General features: G+C 40.3%; 1 protein-coding gene across 1 annotated transcript in view; it reads right to left on the minus strand.

Moving 5' to 3' along the window:
- LOC146002332 (5-hydroxytryptamine receptor 1B-like) overlaps window positions 1–25441 on the minus strand; it is a 61048-nt gene extending 35607 nt beyond the window's left edge. The window contains exon 1 of the mRNA XM_083140061.1: window positions 25285–25441. The gene's annotated coding sequence lies outside the window, so the exon portion shown is untranslated. The remainder of the gene's footprint in view (window positions 1–25284) is intronic.
- Window positions 25442–25677: the final 236 nt, after the last annotated feature.

The following is a 25677-nucleotide window of genomic DNA, read 5'->3' on the forward strand; positions in this document are numbered from 1 at the left end:
AAGAGAGGGTTAGCTTTTAGAGCTTCATTCTTACACATAATAGTAAGATTAGCTCTTTGGAGAGTCAGTCTTTCCACATAAGAGAAAGATTAGCTCCTTGGAACTTCAGTCCTTGATTAGCCCTTTGGAACTTCAGTCCTTGCACATAAGAGAAAGATTACCTCTTTGGAGCTTCAGTCCTTGCACATAAGAGGATTAGCTCCATTGAGCTTCAGTCCTTGCACATAAGAGAAAGATTAGCTCCTTGGAGCTTCAGTCCTTGCACATAAGGGAAGGATTAGCTCTTTGGAGCTTCAGTCCTTGCACATAAGAGGATTAGCTCCATTGAGCTTCAGTCCTTACACATAAGAGAAAGATTAGCTCCATTGAGCTTCAGTCCTTGCACATAAGAGAAAGATTAGCTCCTTGGAGCTTCAGTCCTTGCACATAAGGGAAAGATTAGCTCCTTGGAGCTTCAGTCCTTGCACATAAGAGAAAGATTAGCTCTTTGGAGCTTCAGACCTTGCACATAAGAGAAGATTAGCTCCTTGGAGCTTCAGTCCTTGCACATAAGATAGAAATTTGCTCCTTGGAGCTTCAGTCCTTGCACATAAGAGAAAGATTTGCTCCTTGGAGCTTCAGTCCTTGCACATAAGAGAAAGATTAGCTCCTTGGAGCTTCATTCTTACACAGAAGAGGGAGATTAGCTTTACAGTTTGAATTATAAAAACTGAAAAAATAACAGTAACCATCCCAAAAGCATGAATAATGCTAACAAAGTGAGGCAAATCACGTTATGTTCGCTGTCCGGAAGTCACTCGCTCTTGAATCATAGTTCTTCAATTCCTCATTCGTACGTCACCCAGGATTCGAACCTGTGACTTCTGGTTTCTTTATCACGTTTCGCTAACCATTGATAAATCAGTAAAATATGTAATTACTAAGGAGTAACCAACAATGCCAGGGCTACGAAAATATCTAAACTTATTGTTGTGTATTCATTGTTACATTCACCCCAGTGTACTCGAATCAATATTATAAAACCTCATTTACAGCTCTTCTGACAATAAAACCACACTGTTGACATTCTCGAGGCTTGGAGTACAATAGCCTTCCGCTGCTGATGGGTTGTAAAGTCCAGTTATACCTCGACTCCATTGTTCTTGCTTAATTGCTCAATTACCTACCTTGCTGACGTCATGCACGCTTAACGAGTGAATTTACTGTTCGCTTCTTTTTGTAACTAATCAGGAACATTGAAAGAAGTGTATTCATGGGAAGGTCGTGCCAATCTTTGCAGGTGAACTGTGGTTATGAACTGATAGCATAAATGATCTATGAAAGACTCGTTTAGCATAACTCCTACCATTGGCGTAACTTTGGGGAGGCAAAATCGAACTTGTGACTTAATATTTGGGGGGGGAGAATCAAACTTGGGACTTTGGGGGGGGTATCAAACTCTGGATTTAACTTTGGGGCAGAAAGAATCAAACTAGGGACTTAGGGGACTTCAATTTGGGGGGGGGCTGTATCAAACTCGGGAGTTAACTTTGCGGGGGGCAGTATCAAACTCGGGACTTTACTTTCAGAGGGAGAATCAAACTTGGGACTTTGGGGGGGAGGCAGAATCAAAATTGGGACTTAATCTTGGGGGAGAATCAAAATTGGGACTTAATCTTGGGGGAGAATCAAAATTGGGACTTAATCTTGGGGGGAGAATCAAAATGGGGACAATCTTGGGGGGAGAATCAAAATTGGGACTTCATCTTGGGGGGAGAATCAAAATGGGAACGTAATCTTGGGGGAGAATCAAAATTTGGACTTAACCTTGGGGGAGGCGAGAATCAACATTGGGATTTAAGGGTGGAGAATTAAACTTTGGGGGTATCAAACTCGTGACAACTTGAGGGGAGCGGCAGAATCAAAATTGGGGGGGAATCAAAACTTGAGACTTAACTTGGGGGAGGCACAATCACACTTGGGACACACTAGAATAATGATGATGGCCCTAATGATGAAATGGAAAGTCCCAATGCGGCCACAAAGAAACATAAATGCTTCATGGGACAAGGACACGACCTCTCTCTGTATGCAAAAGAAACAGTGGGTGTTGATGAGGACAGATAATTAACTTTTGACACCTTTACCTCTCACGCCTATGGAATCTAGAACGAGAAGTCCTCCAAGCAAGATCTGTGGAACACTTTCGTGTGAACCCAGCTTCCGACAACAGCATCGTCGTTCCTCAGACAGCGTAGCGGACAAAGCAGTTGCAAAGGTTGGATTGTCCACAAAGCCTCGAGTGTGTTTTGTGCAAACTTTCACCGCTCCTGCTTGCGGGCTCAATCTAGACTCGCCTGGGGCTTTCACCAACCTGCCTATTATCCCATTCTATTTCGTTTCCTGCCAATCTCATTTTGAAGAAATTCGCTCGAGGGAATAAAAAAATACCCTTTTCTAATACAAATTTCCCTGTTTCTAAATAAAATCCAGTTTTCCCTGTTGAACAAGAAAAAATCAAGTTATAGAAATTAATCTTTGTAATAAAATTTGCCTTTTGCAGGAGAACATCTCTGTTTGGGAGTTTCCGATAGAACAACGGTTAATGCTATCGCCTTGTATTCAGCGGATCCCAGAAACTCGATTCTCCATATCCATCCGAACAGTGTAGTGCTTTGGATCCTACCTAGTTTTCGTAAGTCTGGGCATAAAATAGGGACTTAATTCTAAAGAAAAAAAAATAACAAATTAGTTTAATGTTCCAATAACAATTTCCCCTTTCCAAGAAATGTATGTTCCTGTTTTAACAAATATTAGAATAAATATTTCCCCCACGTTTCACGAAAACTTGCCTGTCTGAAGAACTGTTCACTCTTTCAAGAAGTATTTTGTTGCTTCATGAAATTTTGCCCGTTCCAGAAAGTATTTCGCAATTTTCAAGAACTATTTTCCAGATTTAAGAAATACTTTCCTGTTTCAGGGAGCAATTATCCCTTTCCAAGAAGTACTTTCCGACGAAATATTTTCCAATTAAAAAAAAATACTTCCACGTTTCAAGAAGTATTTTCCGGTTTCACAAAATATTTTTCATCTTCAGGAAGTATTTTCCCTCTTTCAAAAAGTATGTTACCATTTCAAGAAGCACTTTACTGTTTCAAGAACTATTTTTATGTTTGGAGGAGTAATAGTTCGGTTCGAGGAATATTTGCCAGTTTGAATGAATGTTTCCCAATTTCAAAATATATTTGAAGAAATATTATCCTCTTCAGACTCATCAGTGAAGTGGTCATGAATTTCTTAAGGGGGCTTTCGACCATAAGGGAAGTTGCAGTTTCTATTTTCTGATCAGTGCTAAATTGTACCATCATTAAACTTATGTGACGTTCTGTTTTGTAAGGAAATTCTAGCCACAAGAGGGCACAATCTACGAGGGCGGACTGAAAAGTAATGTCTGCTATTTATTTGTGACTGATAGGTTCGGAGTGAAGGACATGGTAATGTAGATTAATACTAAGTTGCACAAGATAAAAACCAGACGGTGAACAATTAACTAGAGCGAGGAAAATGTTCTCAAGAAGTTTTTTGTCACACACGTTGAGAGTTCCTCGGCAGGGGTTTTCATTGTGAGCATGAACATCACATTCATTGCCATAAAAAGCCTTCATTCTCTGATGAATGTCAATTGGGGACACATTTTCTGCAGTTAGAAACTCTGTCACCACACGCAGTTTCAGATGCACCGACATAGTATGGTTACATACTGCCATTTTCCTCGCTCTACTTCAGCAACCCCTGGTGATAGAAGTTTGAAACTTGGGATAGAGAAAGGGGGGGGGAGTCTGAAGAGTACAATGCATGGTTGCTCAAAATAAAAAAATGTCTTTACACTGCACCGTCACAAAAAAATACCGAGCAATAATTTTCAGCCCGCCCTCGTACATGGTCCCCTGGATACCACTCAAAGCCAAACTGAACTGAAAGATTATTGAACTCGCAGCTTTTTTTTTTTAAAAAAAAAGAACTACTGACTCGGTGAAGGTAACAACCTTCTACCTATTAATACATGTAATGTTACTACAAGTGGCTACTGACAAGTTCTAAAACCGAGCCAAGTACAGTACTTAACACTTAAAAGTTGCAAATAGCGCTGCTTGGGAAAGAAACCAGCTGTAGCGATACGATAGCTGCAATTACATAGATTACGGTGCAACGGTTACATCTTCTGCTTAAGTGCCCCGATATGTTTATGTGCCAGGTTCAACGCCTACGAGAAGCGTTAAATTAAAACATTTGCATAGAATTTCCCGTTAAGACGCCCACCAGGGAGCAGTGTTGCCAGGTCTTAATTATTTATCGCATTGTTCAAAGTTTTCAGTACTGCTTACGTGGGTGTTTTAAAAGTTTTTGACGAACAGGGATGATATATCCGAAAGGGTGTATTGCAGTTACTCTTTGTAAAGCAACACTGTAAATAATATCGTTCTTTCCATTACTAATGTTGAGTTGATTGATTGATTTAGTTTATTTTACTTCGCAAGGGAGCCGCCATGGTCTAGTCGATAGGGTGTTTGACTGCCACGCGGTTTTCCGGGCTTGTCCCCACATAAAGCGGCTCTGGAGCTCACCCAGCCTCAAACCAATTGGGGGAAACCCGGAGAGGGGGTAAAGACGGCCTTTGCGTGGTGCTGATGGCCGAGATCGAGAATGTGTGGCGCCTTACCCCCCATATCCTCTAATTGTGTTTTCATGGCAAGGTGCTGCATGCACGAGGAACTTTACATTTAGGCAAATCGGGACTGGAGCTACTGGAAGACCCACTGTGCCTCCACTCATGGCCGTATTTAGAGGGGGGTTTCTAGGGTTCAACCCCCCCCCCCGAAACTTCTGAGATGTTGGGTTAATGGAAGTTCAGAAACCAAAATCTGTAACAAATTTTCAATTTTTTTTCGAAGCATCACAAAAGTACAAGGAGACAATGTTGAAACGATCGAGCTAGAATTTTCATACATTTGGAATTCTGAAAGTTGAGTGAAACAGGATTTATTCTCAGAATCGTAACCAACCCGCAACCCCTCCATTTTCACTTCTGCTGTCATCTTTCCAGTGTTGCCCCTGCGTCACAAGGAATATAGACTGAAGATTCCCTTATGATTGTCCCAAAATTCCCTTTCCAGCTTTTAAATTCCCTGTCCGATAAAGTCGAAAATCCCCCCTTGATAGGAGTTCAAACCTAGGATCTCTAGTTCTGTAGCGCATTACGTTCGCGATTGAGGTTACAATCCACGCACCAGGCTAAGTTTTTAAAAATAATAACTGCTTCCACACTTTTCAAAATTCCAAAAATTTAATTTTAAAGTCAAACAACAAAAACTTTATGACTAAAATTTCCATCTAACTTTTAAAGCTTTTTCTTGAAGGTGTCTAAAGTTTAATGACGAAGTATAATAATTGTGCATTTCAGTACACACTGTATGAAACGTAAAAAAACAAAAAGAAACTTGTGCTGGATATTCACTCATCTGCTGGATTGAGTAAGCCCCCCTCAATGATATAACAATAATATAATAATAATAATTATTAATAGTATTATTATGGAATAAAATTGTTTTATTATTATGAAATTTTAATAATTATTGTACAATTATTGTTATTATTTCTATTAGTCAAATTTCTGGCGACGCCCATGGGAACAATTATGAATGAACCCCCCCGAAACTTTTTTCTGCCTACGGCCGTGCCTCCACTGGGTATCCAACCCTGGACCCCTTGATTACAATGACATATATGAAAGGACAGTCACAAACATATGCAAACGACACAGCACAAGCCCCACAGAGCATTATAGTGGCGGTGAGTCCAGACGCCAAAGACTCGTTAGTCTGCAAATTGCATCCAGAGTGGAAGGGAGGTTGAGATTTGGGTCCCTTTGAATAGGGTCACTACTTTACCCCACTAATGATTGGGATGTAAGCGTTGATCTCAAAAAGCATTCGAATGTCAACCTCTCTTTCACGCAGCACGGCCTTATCTGCATTTACATGCTTACGAAGATCTGGCGCCTGCACCCACAACGAGCATAATATTCGGTGGAGCTTGGGTTGTGTTGCCCCTAATGTTTGTCCCTTCATCCATCTCATCTTCTCGCCATTCATTCCCATCGTCGCGATTAGCCAGAGGTGACAGAAAACTAAGGTAAAATAAATTAAATCAACAATAACAACTTCTACTGATGACGGTCTACAATCAATAGTAATTTCCATTAATTTTTATAACTAATCTCATTTTTAAAAATGAGAATCAAGAAGTAACGGAATTCAAATATTAAATAACATTTCGTGTGTAGTTCCACATTTCTTATTTCTTTCGGAAACTAGGACAAAGTAGCACACTGCATAGATTAACATCTACGAGGGTCCTCGTATGCCCAGAGCGGTCAAAGATACCGGGAACAGATGACCAGATGAGACAACGCGCTGAAGAATGAACAGCCCATGTCCCAGACGAGTCTACGACTAAGGTAGGGTATCACGTCATATCTTTTCATTTCATGTTTTTATGCATTTTGCACTATGAATGTTTTGTCTACTCACTCATTCTCTAGCCTTGTGCCCGACCCTGTGGCCGAGTGGTTAGCATATCGCGCCGCGACGCCAAGGGTCCCGGGTTCGAATCCTGGTCGGGCTTGGTTGTTTGTGAATGTCCATTCATCAATTTCATCATTTCATCACTCATCCCCATCTTCGCAAATTAGCCAAGAGGCACAAAACGCGAAGTAAAATAAACTAAATCAATCAATCAATCAATCTAGCCTTGTTAAACACAAAGGTTTATGGCTGCAACAACACAAGCCTTCCATCTGTCCCTATCCTGGGCAAGATCAATCCAATCTTTTCCATTCTTACCGATTTCCTTTAGGTCCATCTGAACGCTACCCCTCCATCTTCGTCTTGGCCTTCCTACTGGTCTCTTACCATGAGGTTTCCCAACAAGGATCCAGTAAACCCTTCTCTCCCCTCCCATTCGTGGCACAGGACCTGCCCACCTAACTCTTCTTGCTGGATATTATTTTGATCCCGGTACTGCAAAGCAGAAAAACTAGACGCCTTCAATACATGGACATTCTCCCCAGCATTCATAGTAGCATAATCCCATTCCAACACATTCAAAAAATTTCAATTCTTTCCAAGCATCTAACCAACCAAAGCCATCAAAACTAAGCTTATCTTCTGGCACTAGAAATAGTCTAATTCAGGCAGCTCTGAATCTTGTCTAGAATGTTCTTTTTAATATACCTCCACACTTGCTGCTACAGTTATATATGCTTCTCTCTCATTTTTCAATGACTGCTGAAACTTGCATCTTGTTATCTCTCTATTAAAAGGTAGCAGATGTTGAATCAATAGATATATGTTTTTAAGTTATATTACCGTGTGTAATCCCACATTTCATATTTCCAGCCCACTGCATAGATGACCATACGAGTTGTTCGCAGCACAGAGGTGTGCACGCCGTAGATGACGTTCCGAAGAATTCACCGGACAGATGACCAGAGGAGCCAACAGCGAAGAAGAGTGAACAGCCCATGTCGTAGAGGACTCAATGGCCGAAGTAGGGTATGTATCTTATCTTGTCATGTTTTCATCAATTGTGTTTTGTGTTCTCCTGTGACGAACATAATACCATTCCGACACCTTCAAAATATTCCAAGTGTTCCGAAGCAACTCGCGTGTACAAGAGTCCTCAAAGCCAAGCTCAACTTCTCCCACTAGGAATTGTCTAAGTTCTGGCATCTCTGAATCTTGTCTAGAATGGTTTTCATTTAATATATATATATATATATATATATATATATATATACACACACACAACTACACAGCTGCTTATGCAGTTATAGTATTTGCTTTTCTATTTGTTTAATGACTGCTAGAACTTTCATCTTGTACTATCCTCCACCTTTTTAAAGCTAGCAGATGTTGTGACTAAATACAGTAAAACGTCTCCTAACGGACACCTCTGAATAGCGGACAGTTTTAAATTCCCCGGCAGAAATACATGGGGTTTAATGATAATATTACTTCTGAATAACGGACGCTGACACTGAAAACTACATACTTCCCAATGCAAATAAAACTTCTTAATAACGGACAGCCTCAAAGAAAACTGTCGGAATTCCTAGAATTCGACACAACAATGGCCAGTATTTCGCAGTAACGAGCATTGTTTCATGTTACACTGAACGTATTTGTTTTTAAAAGTGCAGACAGAAGACCGTATTCTTTGTGGTTATCTTGAGAAGTGTGTCATTTTGAATGCAGTAATTTAACAAAGGATTACACTACGTCTGCTGTATTTTTATTCTTGAACTTTGTAATGTATGCAGGGATACTTTAGTAAATTTAAATTTACCGTATGTAGTACAGTATTTTGTTCCTTAAATGTTCGTAAATTACGTACTGTAATATGCTTATTGTATTGTGTAACATCCTACACTTTTTCTGAATAGCAGACATTTATTTTTCCCCCAGTCCTGTCCGTTATTGAGAAGTTTTACTGTTTTTTTTAAGATTGATTGATTTGTTCATTTTACATCGCGTTTTTACCATTTTTGAATAACTCTAAAGATGAGAATGGTTTGTGAGGAGATGAAAAAATGAAGAGACAATCATAAAACATATGGACAGCACACTTTAAAACTGTAGGTCCAGTCCCGATTAACCTTACTGTGCATAAAGTGGGCTTAAAACACCAAGCCAATCAATCAATCTTGACGCCAGAGCCTCGTTAGTCTGCAACAATGCAGTCCAGGGTGTACTACGTGGAAGTGAGGATCACATTTGAGTGACTTGAGAAAGGGACATTCATTGCATTGCATCCCAGGTTTCTAAGATGAGCGTAGTGATACCTCATCTTTTGTTTACCAAGCCCATTTTCGCTGGTAAGCTCCCAGTGACCGGGCCAATTTTGAGGAAATTACAGTGTTACCTTCAAACGACTGTAACTTGGAGACTAATTACAGTAGATGGATCATTTATATAGCGTTATATGCGGAATGAACCAGAGAATCGAACGATATAAAATTTATGCGCATTCAGTGTATTTGTGGGGGGTGGGGGAGAAACTTATAAATTCCAATATTTCCAAAAAAATGGGTTTTGCCCTCCACCCCTCCTCGGGCAACAAACTACAGAAAATTATCAAAATACACATGGAAATGATCGCTGGCATGTCTGGAACAAGCAAATAATTGCACTATTATGATATGAACAATACAACACGACTTGTACTCCAAAAACGATATGTCTGTACGCCACTGGTCCGAAGCTAATTGCCCTAGACGGACGAAACAAGTACCGTTATACGCGGAATGAACCATAGATTCGGACTACATACAATTTATGCACAATGAGTGTATATATGGATGCGGGGGGAAGGGAGGAACCGGAAAATTCCAACATTTCCAAAAAAAATGGGTTTTGCCCCCCCCCCCCTCCTCGGGCAACAAAGTACAGGACATTGTCAAAATACAGAAGGAAATGATAGCTGGCATGTCTGGAACAAGAAAATAATTGCACTATTATCATACGAGCAATTGAACACGACTCGTAGCTCCCTCAAACGACATGTCTGTGCGCCACTGACTCAGTTTCAAAGGAAGCTGCCATTTTCCCGCCATTCCCCCTTATTGGAAGAACAAGTCTTTACGGTGCAGAATATGTGTTAACAATAATATAAAAGAAGACAATCGCAATTCCAGCGAAAAATAGCGACATTATGACGTAAAAACTACGACCTTTTCGAGGTATCTATATATAGATAGCTGGTAAACAAGGGGTATACCTAGACATATCTATTTATAGATAGTTGGTAAACAAAAGGTTTTAAACACATGAGACTTTCTTCATGGAATGGTGAGAACCACGCCTCTCATAGCGCTCTACGACGCCAGGGGTTCCGGGATGGAACCCTGACCTCAGCCTGGGTGTTCTGTGTGAGTGTCCCTTCATCACATCATCCTCATCGGTTAGCCAAACGTGGCACAAAAGCGAAATAAAATAAACCATATCAAGCAACAAAGCCTATAATTCCGGTACGCATGAATGCAGTAGCCATTACGTATTGTTTATCCAAGAGTTGTACTTCTCCAAGGCCACCCACCGCAACAATAGATTACTTGAAAATCCGGTACCGAGCCCACTCACGAACAACAATGGAAAGACATTCATACATTGCATTCAGAATAACGTGGGTAAAAATAAGCGCCAGTCGACGCCATATTGTCTGCCGCTGCTAGAAAGGAACAATCGTTCCTCGCATTTTAGTACATGCTTTTCACACGTCTCGAGCCATTGCTACAGTGTTGCCAACTCTGCTAGGTTAGAACCATATCTGGTTGATTTCATGTTTTAAGTCCACTTTATGCACAGTTTAAAGTGGGATCCGAACCACTATGTGCTTCCACCGGCTATCGAACCCGGGAACCCCTTGATTACAAGGCGACGACGCTCCCACTGCGCCATCGTGGAGGCCCCAGAACTATATCTGGCTCCTAACAACTACACACTGATAACAGACCGCGAGCAAAAGGACATTTGAACCTTGGGCCTGTTAACTTGCCAATAACCTTTATATAAATTGAATAAATACAATAATTTGAATATTTTTGGAAGAGATGTCAGTTGTCCTTTTATTTTCCAATTATTGTCCTTAACATATATTTCCTTCATTGCCGTCTTGTGTATAATAAAATCCAGGTAAAAAACATTGTTTTCCCCTTTGAACCGTCAATCAGTGTTGCCACAATCTGTAAGCACAATTTCCCTTTCCAAGGGGTAAAATTTCCCTTTTTCGCCCATTTTTTCCCTTCATCTAAAGAATTATTATTAATAATAATAATAATTAAATATTATCGTTGACCCATGTTCGTATGTATGTATAAAATGTTAATCAATTTAACTTTTAAATGCTACGACGCCAGGGGTACCGGGTTCGAATCGCGACCTGGGCATGGCTGTTTGTGAGTGTCCATTCATAAATTTCATCATATCATTACTCATCCCCATCTTTGCAATTAGCCAAAAGTGGCAGAAAAGCGAAGTAAAATAAACCAAATAAATAAACAATAAAATCAATAACTTTTAAATGTTTTTTGGAAGATTTATATTTTATTTCTAAACCAAGCTAATTTTTTTGTTTTGAGATGAAAGCTAAAACTATATTATAGTTGGCAATTGAAGATTTTCATCAGTAAAAAGCAAAAAACACAAAAACAGAGATTGGATTTAGGGAGGCCAATGCCCCTTGTCTTCATCACATCATCAGAAGAAAATTAAAAATATTCTACACAAATAGTAAGACGCACATATGAAGAGTTTGTGTGGAAAATCACATTTTTGTGATCCGCAAACGGTAGCCAGATGTGGGTCAACCCAAATTCCACCCTTCCTCTCAGAACAAAGTATACGACAAAATAAAAAAAATAATAAGTTCTCATTTTCAAAACTGGAATCTGTTATCATGTTTAATATAATTAATGTTTAGTCTGTCTTAAAATTTCCATGAAAATTCGCTAGTTCTCATCAAATTTCCCTTTTCACTTAAAATTAGCTCCAAATTTCCCTTCAAAATGGGAAATTTCCCTTCATGCGGCAACACTGCCGTCAATGATTGGTTTGCTTTATTTTACTTCGCTTTTGTGCCACGTTTGGCTAATTGCGAAGATGGTGGTGAGTGATGATATGATGAAATTGATGAATGGACACTCACATTCATGCCCAGGCCGGGATTCGAACCCGGGACTCCTGGCGTCGTAGCGCGATGTGCTAACCACTTCGACACGGGGGCCGACTTGAGCCGTCAAGTTGACGCTACAAGGTATCGATAACGGTATTTTCTCTATGTAGGCAACCACGTAGCACAAAGTCACATTTTTTCATTGATGGGTTAACTTGTAATTGTAGTGAACCACATACAGAAAACTACAAATAAACTGTGCTTTAGATCAAATCTTAAAATAACGTTCATTCTCGTTTACCAAAGTCTCGAACAAGACGAGAATCTCTATTTCGTCTCGATTTTACAAGAGTCGGGCTCGTTCTCGTTTGAGAATTGGCCCCATCAGTACTCCGGCTCCATGAACATAAATTTCAGTTTCGTTTATCGTGTGTGATTTAGCTCCTTTACGGTGTTGGGCGTTGGCAACACTGCGAAAAGAAAGTTCGCCGTGGAGCGTATTAGTGTCACCTGAGTTAACCTCAGCCCTGTCTTCGCAGACAATGTAACTGAATTATGCTGTCCTTTTCTTGCTATGTCCAGGATGTACACTTCGACACTTCTCGTACAGAGGATGTCCCTTGCAGTGTTGGCAGGTCGGTGTTTAAAATTCCACCTTTCCATGAGGAGAACCTTTTTCGGTCAGGGACGTAGACAGGATTATTTTCGGGCTGGCTGAACGTTCGACAATAACAAAAGCGTGTTTCAAAATTATTACGGAAAAAGGTACCAAGTAACATCTATTCCCGGGACGTCGTACTAGCAGGTGTGCAATGACAGCGCAGAACGGCTATTTTGACAAAATCCTGTTTCCCAGCTGGCTGCTTCGGGGAGGAGGGATTTTAATGTTGCCACTTCTTGACCAAGCACTGTTTGACCGTGAGTATCTTCGTAGGGAAACGCGGCAACAGAGGGTCACTGCGATAAAGGCGGTTCCCGCGCCGGATATAAGAGCGACGCAGGAATAGCAACATATGTTTGGCTTGGCTTGGTTTCTTTGCTTTATTTTTACACTACATTTTGATATTTCAGTACTACTTTTCCCTAACAACACTTTGTGTGTTTGCAAGGGGCCTAAGTTCGAATCACAGCCTGAATATAGGAGTTTTTTGAGGGTTCCACAATTCATCAGTTTTATAATATCATGACCCATCCTCATTTTCGCGTTTAGTCGGGCCTTCCCGATGGCGCAGTGGTTCGAATCCAACTTTAAATTGTAGGTCCAGTACCGATTAGCCTTACTATGCATAAACTGGACTTAAAACACCAACTCAATCAATCAATAAATTCGCGATTAGCCAAAAGTGGCAGAAAAGCGATGTAAAATAAGCCAAATAAATCGTAAATCTTTTAGAAGGTTGATCCAACCTAGTTGTGCCGGCCCCCGTGACGGAGTGGTTAGCACATCGCGCTACGACGCCAGGGGTCCCGGGTTCGAATCCCGGCCTGGACATGGATGTTTGTGAGTGTCCATTCATCAATTTCATCATATCATCACTCATTCCGATCTTCGCAAATTAGCCAAAGGTGGCACAAAAAGCGAAGTAAAATAAAGCAAATCATTTAGCCAATCAAACCAACACAGTTGTGTATCTAAGTAGGAATTCAATTAGACAATGGAATCCCCTGTATTTTGCAACACAGCCCTGTACATTTGTTAGGCTGGCTTTGAAACGTAAGTAACAGAGGATCCTGGTATGTGGCTGAGGGCTGCCTGTTCCTGCACTTCCTCCTGCCTGTCCGTAGGCGGAGGATCTGTCGACAAAGCCGGTCGTTCAGACGGAAGACTGGTGCAGGAACCGAAAAGCCATTGAACCAGATCAAGGAGCGAGTTGTTCCAGTTGAGGTATTTGCACTGGAGAAGTGCGAGCGGTCAGTTGGGAATACATCTTGGGCCGATGGAGACAATTATGACGAATGAAAAAAGTATGTTTGTCAAATTTAACTTCACTTTATCACAGACGATACTGAAACGTGCCATCATATGAAATCCTAACGAAACACTCAGCGAGAGGGGGCAAATACCCCCTCATACATAAGAAACAAGATAAAAGAGTGGCCCTTTGGCCATAATACAGTACTTAGCATTTTGTCGTATTTATTATTGAGCACCGCTTTTCTTCATCGCTGTAGACGAGAGTATATGGGGGGGGGGGGCATAAAAATGAGTAGATTTTTGGAAAACACTTTACATTCAGTTGGAGAAACTCGGGGTTTACATATTTTTATACACGAGTAGTAAATTAAGTACAGTTATACATATATATATATATATATATATATATATATATATATATGTTTGTAAACGTCGTCCTAGTTGGTAAAATGCTAGTAATGTGTGCGAATGTGTGGTTAGAAGCCGTCACTGATTGCATTTTGTAAACATCGAGTGCTTTACTCCTTGCGCGTTCCGAGGTTTCCTCCTTGTTTACAAAACAGAACATTTCCGAGAGGTGGCGTTGTAATCAAACAGGATGGATACAATCAGTACACAGTCTAATCGTGTGGGAGTGACGCCAGTTGTGCTGTCCTGCATAGTGAAAATGGAACCTTACAGCAACGAAGAATACATTTTACCAACTAGGACGACGTTTACAAACAATGAAGTCAGTGGCGGCTTGTAACCACACATTCGCAATTATCTCGAAAACGGCTCGTTTGCAGACATATGTTTACTGAGACTTTCTTGCTTCTATTACCGTGTACTTTCAACTGTGTCAGTTTGCGCTATTACTTATGATACACCCTGTATTGTGCCCTGACGACTAATTCGTGCTATACATGCATCAATGACCCTCAGGGATATGTTCGGTGTCAAAGGATCTCAAGATAATATAGTAAATAGTATGAAGTTACGAAGAACAATAATTTCACGCATGGTTACATCGGCTGATGCACTCAAGATGCATATTTTGATGCGCGAAACTCCAGCTGTTTCCTATTGTTTCGTCGAAGAACGCATTCAAATGTTACGTAATTCGCGCACAAGTTCTTTCCGATAGTTTCCAAGAAGCACGTTCTGGCTCACGGGGCTAGACCAGGGTTGAACAGGTTGTGTATAACCTGTCCCCACGGACAAAAACGTGCAGTAAGTCAACGACAACGAGAAATTATTATGGCGAACCCATTGCTCTCTTATGTAATGTTTCTTGATTCTTGGAAAACGCTCAACTTAGTCTGTACTAACTCACGGGTGGTTGGAAAAACTGATAATCTTCTTCCTCTCTCGCCCCCCCTCCCCCTCGCTCCTTCCCTCTCCCACACACGCATGCATTGACCGTAGCCAAACATCTCTTTTCGGGAGTGGTCGAACTATCTTATACTCCGTTCCGTTTTTTCTGGAGGAAGGCCTCGCATAAGCAGCTACTTTTGCCATAACCTGAGGGTACAATTTCCCTTTCTAGCTTAATTTTCCCCTTCATCTAATAAAATCATAGTAATAATACAAGTAATAACAACAAGAGTGTTTTCGTTTGTCCATGTTCTTACATGTGAAATATGTTAAACAAATTCATCATATACATGTTTATAGTCAGCTTTTTTGCTACTGGGCCACATATCCGGGTTCGAACCCTGGTCAAGCATGATTGGACAGTTATCTTGGCTTGTGCTGAAAGGAGTGCAAGTAAGAAATAACACAATATGTATAGATATGAAACTGGCATCTATATGCTGGGGCAGTGTTAGCGTCGTCGCCTTGTAATCAAGGGTTCCAGGGTTCGATACCCGGTGGAGTCACATAGTGGTTCGGATCCCACTTTAAACTGTAGGTCCAGTCCCGATTAGCCTTACTGTGAATAAAGTGGACTTAAAACACCAAATCAATATAACCTGAACAAATGTTGAGTCCGATGTCTTCAAATTTCCCAGAAATTTTTGCATTTTTCAATCGAATTTTCCTTCAAAAAGGGAAATTTCCCTCCATGTGGCAACACTGATAGTGATAGCGGCAGAGAAAAGGGGGGGATCGAGTGGGCAGACCGAAGCTGTACACGCTGCTGCGAAGGCTGGTAACAGCAGTCGCCTCCTCCTCCACGCAATCCCGTTCCCTCGCACGTGTTCATTGGTGGAGCCGTCTAGCGTCACCACTTGCGCAGAGACTTGTTTTCGTTCGTTTGCTCCAGAGATAACCGGGACGGAGTACATAAAGTGTGTTTTGGAAATTTTCTAGGGAAATACTACTGATATAACTATTTCCAACAGTTTTCATCAATATTGTGCAACAAGTGTTGCTAGAATCTTACCAAACTCGCATCGTTCTTTAACGAATAGATAGGTGTAACTTGGGATGTTAATGTCAGTGTCGTAAATTATATGACACTGGCAACCGTGAATCTGGCTGCATATATACAGGATGAAAAGTGCTATTTTTTAAGGGTTCGTAGCATCAAAATTAACACTTTTCAAGGGATTCCCCGATGGGGCAGTGGTAGCGTCATCGCCTTGTAATCAAGGGGTCCCGGGTTCGATACTCGGTTGAGGCACATAGTGGTTCGGATCCCACTTTAAACTGTAGGTCCAGTTCCGATTAGCCTTACTGTGCATATAGTGGACTTAAAACATCACATCAAACCAAACACTTTTCAAACTTGCACAAAGAGAGATTGAATTACTACAACATTCTTCAGAATTTGAAAAAATGAATAACAAAAGAATTTTAATGTAACAGTAATCGTATACATCCACCTTGGTAGTTTCATCCCATACTCATAAACTAAACTTTAACATGAGATGTTGACTTAAGTTTCAATGTCACTGCATCTTTCACTTAACGATCCATATTTGAGGGCCCACTACCACAGACAAATTACGGTTATGCGTGTAAATATCGCTTGAAGAAGATCTCGATTCCGTACGCTATCTAGCGTCGTCCGTGCGAACTATTTGGCGCTGTAGCGAAATCTTCTTTATCAGAACAACTTAAAGACCTCAACATTGTTCATACTTCTACAAAGCGAGTAAAACACTAACATTTGAATGGGACCATACATAATTCTTTGAGCATTCAACGCAGAGAATTAGAAACATATTCGGGGACTTTTACAGAGATCAGAGGTTCGCATGTCGTATTGCTTACTGTTATCAACAGGGTTGTGCAATTACTCGTAAAAAACTTAAAGTACGTCAAAAACTAGAATCAAACAAACAAAAAAAAGAAAACATGTCTTTTGCGATGGTTATGCATGGCAGTTGGCAGTGGATGAAAAAATAAAGGCTTTAAAAAACTTTTTTTCAGAATTTGTATGTACTCTCACATAGGAATTTTATAAACAAAAAATAAGTAGTTAACTATTCTCTTCATTACATTTTTACACTAGTAGGTAGGCATTCATTGCTAATTGTCCCATGAACAACACTTCTTCCGCTTTACAATCATTACTTTCTTTTTCAGTACATAACGTATAACAAGTAACAATCAACGTGTTTTGTTTTTTAAAAAAAGTTCTACTTGTATGTACGTATGAAATAGGAATTTGAAAGTGTTACTAAAACTTTGAAATCCAATCCAAATAAATTGTCATTATGCTATGTTATAAATACAAGTACGAGGCTCATTCAATATATAACCGGAAATATGTTGTAACAAATATTTATTGCAAGTACCAGATGAACTACAGTACTATGTTTCAACATTGCCCCCCCCCCCCCCGTAGTTCAATGCACCTACGCTAGCGCTTGATAAGGGCACTGATTCCCCATGAAAAAAAATATTTTGGACGCGTGCGTAACAACTCATGCACTACTAACTTGACTTTGCCGTCATTCTGGAACCTCGATCCACTTAGTGCATCTTTGAGTGGACCAAAGGTGTGGAAATCGGAAGGTGCGAGATCGGGCGAATATGAAGGGTGGGGTAAGGACTCAAACTTTAGGTCCTCGATGGTAGACAATGTGACACTGGCAGTGTGTGGTCTCGCATTGTCTTGAAACAAAAGCACACCAGTGGACACCAGACCACGTCGTCTCTACAGAACGGTTGGTTTCAGTCTTTCGCGCAAAAGGTTGTAGTAGGTGGTACTGTTTACATTATGACCTCTGGGTATGTAATGTTCAAGAATTGTCCCCTTGTGGTCCCAAAACAAAGTTAACATGACCTTTCCGGTACTCCCTTGAGCACTCGTACACTTGTCATCGACTAATACAGTTGTTACCGTCGTACTAAACTGTCATGCGGCGATGAATTTCTATTGGTTTCACGCCTTCACTCAACAAAAATCTCACGACACTTCCCTGCTCCAGATTGGAGCACTCCTGTAAGGGTGCCGCCATCTTGTGTAACTGTTTCCCAGCGTCCCGTGCGCGAGGCAGGCGTGCCAGCCCCAGCTTTGAATACGTTACAGATGCCTTCACAAAATAACTTAACATATAACAATCACGGTCGTATTTTAGTTTGTTTACATTATTATTCCGGTTATTTATTGAATGCACCTTGTACAAGTGCAATACGTATATATCAACGGGTTTCTCAATTTTTTTAAAAAAAAAATATTGGGAAGAACAGTTCTATTTTAAAAAATCTGTCAGTGTGGATGAGGGCGTGAGGTGGCTACAGAAACAAATCTTCAGAAAATAAAGATTTTGTGCTTAAATATGTAAGAGAATGTTTAAAATGTGAGATAATGACTTACGAAAGAAAATTGGTTTTTTACATCTGCGTATAAATCTGGTTTTCTACGCAAAGTAAATTACAGTAAAACCTCGTTAATCCGGACTAATGGGGGAGATAAGTTGACCGGTTTAACGAAATAACCTAAAAGAACAGTAGAAAGTGCATTAAAACTCCGTTTATAGCAACGAGACACATTTATTATGGTGTATTTAAAGGGCATAGGTTTCTACGGCCACGTATTATAGTGACCAGAGTTTTACGAGAATATGCCGAGGGTATTACTGTGTCAATGCGACTTCTTCCCGAAAGTCTGCTGGAAACAGAATTTCATCAGTGGTTGACTGCCTTTTCTTTGGGAAGTTCTCCCATGGACATTGGGTATACGTATTGTTACCCGTTACGGAGCAATATGACGAATGTGATTGTTGACTTCTAGCCACATTCAAAACCTTGCATTCTGTTTTTTTTTTTTTTTTGGCCTGTCCGGATTAACGCGGTTTTACTGTACTATAGCTCTTTTCAGTTGTTACGGCGTGCGCTCTAGAAGCTGGCAGGGGAAGTGGAGAGCGGGGAAACGACCTATCCAGCGCAACGAGACAGGCCGGTTAGAGAGAGAGACTACAGCGTTGCCAGAGTAGCGGGAAAGAGGAGTTGAAATCGAAAGAACCATGAAATACAGACGTCCCATTGTTCGCGTATGGCCTGAGAATGCGTATTATCTCCATCTTGTGGTCAGTAGAATACCGATAAGTGTATGATTTCAAGTGTATACGTTGTAGGAATTCTTTCCAACTGTACCGAATGTTAGCTAGCATTGTCCATTACAATCACTGCGTCTTTGATGTTCCTTTCGTCAAGCGTATCTAAAAACTGCAAAAACCACGGAAAACTAATTTACATTCCTGTAGAAAACCAGTGTGACTGGAACCTACGTGACAAACAATAATGCGCCCACCTTTACCCGCGGGCACAACGCGTAACGTGTTGGATATTCATCCTTTACATAATACCCGAGGATAATTCTTCTTATTATATCTTTATCGCAACCGTCGATTGCCTTTGTGATACTGTTCCTTTTGATTCGTTTGCGCGGTGATTCAAATGACATGGAACCCGACGCCTCAAGACTGTCTTTGCCTTCCCTAACAATACGCTGCACAGTTCGCGTACTCACTCCACAAGCTTCCAACACTCTCTGTTGCACTTTGTGCACACTTACCAAGGGGCCACTGTTTTCTGCTTCCTTTTGAAAATATCCATGAACCCTATTGATTATTTTCCTGCATTGGCTACAAACTACCTCTTTCCTGTTTGCCATCGTACGATACTTACTGCGTTAATAAGCACAAAGCTCCCTATGGAACAACGAGAGTACAAATAAACGTCACATCACATGCCACATACATGTTTATCGAAGAAACAATGCAGTTAGGCAATACACGACGCGACAACAATTACTCCCACGTATGTTATTCCTACATTCCGCTCATAACAAACAGGAATCAACACTGGGGCAAAACACCATCAGCAACGCGGTGAATTGGCAACACAGCAACGTGCAGAACGAAGTTAGCGCTGCAGCTTCCTCCCGCAACTGCGTAACTCTCGGCTCCACCGCCAGGTGGTCTGTTCTCTGGTTGGTCAGCGGCATGTTCCCCGCTCCCCACTTCCCCTGCCAGCTTCTAGAGCGCACGACGTAAGAACTGAAAAGAGCTATAGTAACTTACGCGTAATTTATGTAAAATTACCTTGCCAACCCTGATTATCACTATTCATCCTCAACTTTATGTTAAATATGTTATACAATTTAAGAAATGAATATTCTGCAGAGATTGTAACTCCTTGGATTAAATGGAGACATTGACAAAGAACAGAGAAGCATTTATGGAAGGCATACATACATCATTTCCTGTGAGACTTCTACAACAAAGAGGAAATAACGTGTGAGTCTTCTGTGGAGAAGACACACAAAGAAAACAACGTCTCGTGAAGCTTCTAACAGGAGGCTACGAAGAAGAGAAAAAACATGAATGGCGCTCCTAATACGTGAATGTTTCTCAGACTGCAACTTTCCCCGCGAGGCCTTGGTACACATACGTGAACACATCGCTTCCATTCGCACTTCACGCACAGACTGCGTGTGGCTTTCCTTCCCAACAGAAAGAGCAAACGCGGATGGCATTGTGGCATTCCGATCACCAAACACACGTGACCAGCATCTATTTGTAGTTGCCGCTGTCCATGTTGACACGACGCGCCTTCTGGCATACTCGCTTCTATTTGATATTTCGGTATGATTGTGGGATTACCCTACAGTACGGCTGTTCGGTAACGACTTTCGATATATCGAACATACTAATGTCGATCATGATACGATGCATCGCCGTATGAGAACAACAGGCATGGGCGTAACTTGTGTCCTAACTTTGGGAGGGGCAAAATCGACCTTGAAACTTAACTTTTTGGGGGGAGGGGCAAAATCAAGCTTTGGACTTAACTTTGGGGTGGGCAGAATCAAACTTGTCTTGAGAGGGGAGTCAGAATCAAATTGGAACCTTGGGGTGGCAGAATCAAACTTGGAGCGTAGAATCAAATTAACTTGGGACTTAACTTTGGGGATAGAATTAAACTTCGGCCTTAATTTTGGGGGGGGGGGGTAGAATCAAACTTGGCCCTTTATTTGGGGGTAGAATCAAACTTGGGACTTCATTTGGCAGAATCAAACTTGGGCCTTTATTTAGGGGGCAGAATCAAACTTGGTACTTATTTTTGGGGGGTAGAATGAAACTTGGGCCTTAATTTGGGGGGCAGAATCAAACTTGGGACTTAACAGGGGGAGGCATAAGTTTTCCATTCCACAAATATAACGTCGAGATCTATTTTGCTAAATAGCTTACATTTGCGCAATTATAAAAATATACTCTTCAATACTTTGCTCCCAAGGCCCCAGGAGGTTAACAAAACTAAGTTGTAAATTTTTTAACCTGAAAATTTTGCGGGGCAAGTGCCCGTTCCCCCGCCAAGTTACGCCTATGACCACAGGAACGTAAGTCTAAACATACGGTTTTCAGTCTTGTATAAATAAACTCCTCTGAATAGCTCTATTTGGAATCCTTAGCAGTAAGGTGGAGTCACGTATGTCCCATTTACCTACTCTCTTTAAAAGTCTGATGTATTCCTAAAAATTAATTATTTCCTCTCTCCTGTAAATTCGATAAATTGGAGTTTCGTCACTTTGCTTCTCACACAACGATATAAATTAAGGATTTCTGACATTTGTGGTTTCTGCGCCCCGAGGCACATGTTATATTACATGAAGCATCGAAATTTATCAATTGAAAAGAATTGCCCATAATTCTCGAAGTGGGGTACAGTCCGTCAATACATTGAATACATGCAGTGTGGACATAGAATAACGTAACCGGGCCATCCAAAGTTAAAGTGGGGCCCAAGATATTGAATGGTGTCCATGCTGGGAATTGAACTTTGAAACACTCGATGGCAAAGACTAGGAACGGGTTTTAAGTTGCAGCATCTTTCCAAAATATAGATGTCTTCATATTGATCGTTTGAGATATTTTAGGACATGAAATCAAGTAAAATGGACACACTTTGTTCTACCTTTTTGCGAGATTAGCACATTTATTCACTTTTTACCTCCTCTTTGCTTCAGCACCTTTTTCATTTCTTTTCTTTCATGTTTTGTTAAAATCTTGGACAGAAAAATAAATGATTTTCACTCTTTCTTCTTGAGCAGCTACATAAACTCCTATAGTCTCATTTTGTAGAGCAGAACGAGAGCTATATAATGGTGTAATATAATCATTGCAGCCCCAATAGTTCCCAAGATAATGTAGCAAAACCCGCGAGAGGAAACACAAACTTCAACAAAACAGAACAACAGTTCTCTATGCGGTCCGCGCGCAACCACAGTTCTCTATGCGGTCCGCGCGCATTATATACAGAAGGCGCAGAAAAAGAAAGCATTGAATAAAGACATTTTATCAGCATATTTTTGAAAACTTTTTCAGAAACTTTTTTCCCCTTTCTCGACCATAATTTTGCACCTTAAAATCCTTTCCCAAGCAATAACTTTGATAGTTCCTATAGTCCCAGCTCAGAGAGTACGGTTTACAAGTTTAAAAGTTACAGTTAATGCAAATAAGATACATTCTTAAAACACCCTACATAATTTAATTTCAAATGTGGAGAAATATATTACGAGAATGTAGAATAGTTTAAACGAAGTAATTAATGGATTCCTGAAATATAACACTTCAAATGTAAGACTATATCGCGAAATACGAGCCCATATTTTGTACATATTGTCCTACAGTTCTAGCTTATTGTTCCTCTGAATAACTGTAAATATACCGTGTGTTCATTAGCGCTATCTATGGAGAGAATTACTTACTTCTTCACAATAATATTTACGATCGCTTTATTTTATTCTTGGGGTCGATAAGACTGGAACAGGGTGTCTACCAAATAACAAATCCATAATTCTTGACATTTTCTCGACACATCTTTTTCGTAACATTTATTTAATCGACCCCTACTTAGCCGGCCCCGTAGCGGAATGGTTAGCACTTCGCCCTACGCCGCCGGGTTCGAATTCTGGCCTGGATGTTTGTGAGTGTCCATTCATCAATTTCATCATATCATCTCTCATCCCCATCTTCGCAAATTAGCCAAAAGTGGCACAAGAAGCGAAGTCAAATAAAGCAGATCAATCAATCGTCCCCTACTTAGGTATAATTGCAAAATCAAGAAAATATATGTTTTTATTTAATGACAAAGCCCTACCACAAGGCCGAAGCTGTACTTGCTTTAATTAATGGATGTAAAAATTACCTCAGACTTCAACCTGGATGGGGAATAGCCACATTCCTATATTTAATATTTTACAAAACTTCACGCATTCAAGAATGTAATTCTTAAGCAAAGTGAGCAAATCTAAACCACAACTCAACACAATTTTTTATTTCCAAATATTCAATTGGATCAAATGCCAGTACACGTATGTAACCAGGCACGTAGCCAGGGGGAGGACTAAGGGGGCTGAAGCCACCCCGGAAATCATACAAATATATAATTTAAATAGTGTATAGTGTGGTAATTAATTTTAGTTTGGAATACCTAAGAAGCTTGTAAAATTCGTGTGGATATTAATATGTCTGACAAATTTACAATTCATGATGGTTCAAAACAAGGAGACGCATTATCTCCATTGCTCTTTAATTTTGCCTTAGAATACGCCGTTAGGAAGGTAAAAGAAACTAACGAAGAACTAAAATTAAACGGTGTGACTCAGTTGTTAGCATATGCAGATGATGTAGACTTATTAGGGGATGATATAAATACAATTAAAAATAATGCTAAAATTTTTCAAAACTGCTAAAGAGATAGGTTTGGAAGTTAACAAAGAGAAAACTAAATATATGCTTACAGGCCGAAACCAAGTGTTAGGTAATAATCAAAATCTAATTATTGATAACAACTCGTTTGAACCAGTTTCCAAATCCAAATACTTAGGAGTAATATTAACAAATGAAAATTATATTAAAGAGGAAATAAAAAGTAGGCTTAATTCAGGAAATGCATGTTACTTCTCTCTTCATAAACTTTTGTCTTCTCGTTTAATATCTAAGAAACTAAAAGTTAAAATATACAAAACAGTAATTTTGCCTATAGTATTATATGGATGTGAAACTTGGTCTCTTACATTGAAAGAGGAACATAAATTGAGAGCATTCGAAAATAAGATCCTTAGGAAAGTATTTGGACCTAAAAGGGATGAGGAGACAGGTGAGTTACATAATTTAGAACTGCATAATTTGTATTCATGTCCAGATATTATTAGAATAATTAAATCAAGAAGACTTAGCTGGGTAGGCCATGTGGCACGAATGGGAGAGGAAAGAAGGATTCTTGTTGGGAAACCTGATGGTAAGAGACCTGTAGGAAGGCCAAGACGAAGATGGAGGGACAACGTTGAGATGGACCTAAGGGAAATCGGTAGGGATGGAAAAGAGTATATAGATCTTGCTCAGGATAGGGACAGATGGAAGGTCTGTGTTGCTGCAGCCATGAACCTTCGGGTTTAAGAAGGCTAGAGAGTTACTTAGTTAGTGGTAATTAATTTTACTTCCTTAGCAGGATTAATTATTAGAACGAAAAAAATAGTGTATAAAGATGAACCAGGTTGTACGTATTCTTGTATTCTACCATTTAATCCAAAAAATAAATGGATCCACAGCTCCCAAAAATTTATAGTTTTCTTGGTGAGAGGTCACACAATATAAACTTTATGAGTAAAATTTCGCCATAACTTATAAAGCCTTTTTTTTACCGGAATGTGCAAAAGTAAATAACAAAATACAATAACTATGAATTTCAGTACACGAACTGGACAAAATGTAAGGAAAATAATGGACAACAGTAGTCTGTGTTGGATATTCACTCATGCGGTGGATCTAATACCAAAGCCTCTACATTTATATAATTATAACAATAAATGTGGATTGAAATTGGTTTATTTTTAATAACTTATAATAGTTATTGTTGTAAAATGGCAATTATATTACCGTGGTAATAAATATTATTGTCATTATTATTTTTACTAATCAAGTTTTATTAGTGGCCTGCTCCCTCTACAAATATTTCTGGCGACGCCTGTGCCCATAAGGGATGAGCCCACTCCCGAAATAAAATCCTGGCTACGGGACTGTAAATTCAGTGAAAAAAAAAAAATCCTGACTTTCTTGGTTTACCTGTTGATTTCTTGGCTCTCTTGACTGGTAGAGACACCGTGTAAGCAGAAAGGTGTTTCAATGGCAAACCTTACGGTAAAACCTCGATCGACGAGTTGCAGGCGGTCAGGTTACAAAGAACCAGTAAAAGAGGACAGAGAGAGAGATACTCACCCTTGTGCACTCCGAAAACGTTCCTCCACGAATCTCGCAGGTACGGTTTCCTCCACAGGAGCACATGCACAAAACAGTAAACAAAAACACCACTTCACACACTCGCCCACATCTCCGCGCACCTTTGTTCCTTCCGTCCGCTTCCACCTTATCTCTGTTACTGCTCTCTGGCTTGTCCTGGCTCAGCCTTGCTCGCACACAACACTGTGACATGTCAGCCGCGTAGGCACCACGTGATCCGGCGCGGCAGGTTCTGCCGCCTACCGAGCTGTGACGTCACGTGTCGGGGTTCAGTGTGACAGACGGAGGGAAAATCGAAGGGGGAAAAAGGGATTTTTCTGAAAATTTGTACGAGTAAGTCCACTTGAAGCGAAAATAGGCTAATTTGGCATG

The sequence above is a fragment of the Lepisma saccharinum genome, chromosome 18 (genome assembly GCF_977018435.1).
Source record: "Lepisma saccharinum chromosome 18, izLepSacc3.1, whole genome shotgun sequence".
Lineage (NCBI taxonomy): Eukaryota > Metazoa > Arthropoda > Insecta > Zygentoma > Lepismatidae > Lepisma > Lepisma saccharinum.